The following is a 3446-nucleotide window of genomic DNA, read 5'->3' as shown; positions in this document are numbered from 1 at the left end:
AACTATGACAGCTGCCGAAAGGAACTACGCACAGACAGACCGGGAAGCTCTGGCGATAGGTTTTGGAATACGAAAGTTCCACAAGTTCATCTACGGTCGGCATTTTCGGATTGTGACCGATCACAAACCTCTACTGGGACTCTTGCATCACACAAAACCGATGCCTCAAGTGCTGTCGCCGAGGATGTTGCGATGGTCGTTAATGTTGTCGGCCTACGACTACGACCTGGAGTACAGGCCTGCTCATCAGCTCAGGAACGCGGATGCACTGAGTCGACTGCCTCTAACTGTGGAAGACAGCTCAACTGACGAGAAACTTTTTGAAGTCCGGATGCTGGAGACTGCGCCGGAGATTCCGTGGGATGCCCAGAAGATTGCCCGATGCACCCGGAACGACCCAACCTTGTACAGAGTTCGACATTGGACGGGGGTTGGATGGCCTCAAGGCAGGCTGCCGGACGAGTTCAAGCCATTTGTTCGACGGCAGCACGAGTTGTCGGAGTATCGGGGATGCCTGCAGTGGGGATGTAGAGTCATCATTCCAGAGCAAGCGAGAGACCAGGTTTTGGAGCTGCTGCATACCACGCATCCCGGGATCGTCCGCATGAAGGCGCTTGCCAGAAGCACAGTTTGGTGGCCGGGTATCGACCAAGATATCGAAAGGAAGGTTTGAACCTGCCTGCCCTGCCAGGAGACAAGGCCGCAACTTGCACGGTCAAGACTGCATCCGAGGGGGAATTTGCCAGAAACCCATGGTCCCGAATCCACATCGATTTTGCAGGGCCCTTCCAAGGAAAGGTTTTTCTTCTGGTGGTGGATGCGCATTCGAAATGGCTGGAAGTCATCCAGATAGCATCCATGTCGTCAGCAGCAATGTGTCAAAGGCTGCGAGTGCTGTTCGCAACACACGGTGTTCCCGACACTATAGTCTCGGACAATGGGACAGCGTTCGTCTCACAAGAATTTGAAGATTTTTTGCAGAGAAACCAGATCCGGCACGTTAAGGTGGCGCCATATCATCCATCGTCAAATGGCCAAGTGGAGCGCATGGTCCAAGAAACTAAACAAGTCCTCAGGCGCATGGAAGGAGGCGACATGGCCACCACCTTGGCCCGATTTCTTTTGAGTCAGCACATTCTCCCGCACTCAACGACCGGAAAGAGTCCGTCGGAATTGTTGATGGGTCGGAGACTCCGTACTGCACTGGAACGGCTTCACCCAGACCTACAAGCAGAGATGGTGGACAAGCAAGAGGAACAAGCGCTGCGGGGAAGACAAGGTGTACGCGAATTCGAGCCGCGAGAACCAGTCTTCATCCGCAATTATTTAGCAGGCCCCAAGTGGCTACCCGGTATCATCACTGAGATCACCGGTCCGGTGTCTTACAAGGTTCGCACCATCGACGGTCGTTCTGGAAGCGGCACGTGGACCAAATCCGGAGACGGGAGTGGAGCATATACCTGGACGAGGAGGAGCCTACGACAGAGCTGTCACCTAAGCAGCTCTCCTTACCAAGCGAGCCATCGCTTAGGAATGAATCGGTGGAAGAGTGCCCACCATCTACGAATCAAGCGGACTTCCCTGAGGAGTCAACCCCAGTGGCAACACCTCCAGCTTCCCCACAACGTTCACCTGCTTCACCCCATGAACCGAGGCACCAAACAGTGTTGCCAACTTCAGCGCCTGCGCAAGAACAGTCAAATCGTCCCCAGCGACAACGGCGACGTCCCGACTACCTAAAGGACTATGTGACCTAGGGGGGAGGGATGTTGTGTGTTGGCAACCGAGGATATCCAGGGATGCCGGTGAACTGGTGCACGCGCGCATGCACGAGACGTTCGACTGCTCTGGCCCCAACCCGGTCGGTTGTGCCCGCTGTATGCTGTAATGTATATATTATGTAAAGATTAAATACACAACAGTATCACTGCCGGGCGCCGTGTCTTATCTCTTCTTCTTCTTTCATTCTGAGTGGTCAGGCTCTCTGCTACATCGAACATTAAAGAACTGGTATACCCAGATTCCTGTAGTTTTTGAACTTGTGCCTGTTTGGCTGTGTGCTCGCATGATTTTTGCAAGGCTGCTATGAAGCAGCTTTTTACAATTCCTCTCTTGATTATTTTAGAATGGGCCGAATCAAATGGTAGAAGTGATTTTTTGGACCGTGGTTTGTATGTCCAGCAAGTATGGTTGTCTTCGAAGGGCAGCTGAAGATCTAGGAATTGAAGCTTGCTTTCATCTGGTAGCTCGTGGGTAAAGCTTAGTCCCTGAGATTGAGTAAGGAACGTGGTACAGATATTGTTTACAGTTGAATCATTTTGTTCAGGTCGTTCATGCAGTAGGACAAGATAATCATCAACATATCTGAACACCCGTGATACCAGGTTTGCTGGGAGCTTCTGGGCTATGTTCTTGTCACATTGGGCTAAGAAGATGTTACACAGAACTGGTGCCACGCATGAGCCAATGCATATTCCTTTTTTCTGGATATATGTGTTGTTGTTGAACGTCACTACAGTGGAGGTGAGGTAGAACTTCAGAAGCTCCATGAATGACTTCGTGGAGATACCGCACTGATTTCGGAAGGACACAGTTCCATGGTTCTCGATGCACGCACTAGTTGCCGCAAACATTTCCTTGTGTGGGACAGAGTAAAATAAGTCTTCCACGTGAAGCGAAAACCCATACCTCACTGTCGTGCCATCTTGTTTAAGGTGTTCTATCAATGTCTGCAAGTTGGGAATCAAAAAAGGATCGTTTATTTCAAGTTTTTTTAAGGTGGTCTAGTAGGAATCTAGACATAGCTCCCTGCCATGATCCTTTTTCTGTTACCACTACTCGAAATGGGCAACTTTCCTTATGAGTTTTTGCCGTAAAAAACATTTCCGATTGGACACCTTTTGCCGGGGTAATCTGTTTTCTGAGTTGAGTTAAGTCCAATCTATTGCAAAGTTGGAGAGCTTTTGCTTTTATCACTTTGGGTTTAAGCCCTTCCAAGTAGTTAAAATTCTTGTCAATCGCCAACCGAGCTTTATTAAAGTATACTTCTCTAGGTGCCACAACGAAGCCTCCTTCCTTGTCGGAGACCAGCAGGTTTAAGTTGTTTTCTCGGAAATGGTCAACAACCCGTGATACGTTCAATTTTTTTTCACGTGGTGGGCCTGCTCTCAAAACTACGTCCACGCAGTCTGCTACGCATCTCGTTCTATCAGTTTCTTGGGCTTTTGAAGCGATGTCGTGGATGTTAGACACCATATACACTCCTTGCTGTTTCGGCTCTGTGCAAAATTTAGGGCCTTTTTCAAGCACCTTGCGTATATTTTCTGGAAGAGGTTCTCCGCCCAACAGGGTGACAGACTCACCCTTGGGCTGCGTCTTAGGTGAACGTAAGCTTTTCAGATGAGGGACGTAAGATCCCACAGGAATTCAGTCACCTGTCTGGCCGT

General features: G+C 49.8%; 1 pseudogene; it reads left to right on the top strand.

Annotated features, from left to right (window-relative positions):
• The first annotated feature begins 508 nt into the window (after positions 1 to 508).
• On the top strand, positions 509 to 1740 carry LOC121835889 (annotated as a pseudogene).
• Positions 1741 to 3446: the final 1706 nt, after the last annotated feature.

This window comes from Ixodes scapularis, unplaced genomic scaffold (genome assembly GCF_016920785.2).
Source record: "Ixodes scapularis isolate PalLabHiFi unplaced genomic scaffold, ASM1692078v2 PGA_scaffold1__304_contigs__length_218370807, whole genome shotgun sequence".
NCBI lineage: Eukaryota > Metazoa > Arthropoda > Arachnida > Ixodida > Ixodidae > Ixodes > Ixodes scapularis.
Note: the sequence above shows the minus strand (reverse complement) of the source record. Positions and strands in the feature narration are given on the sequence as shown.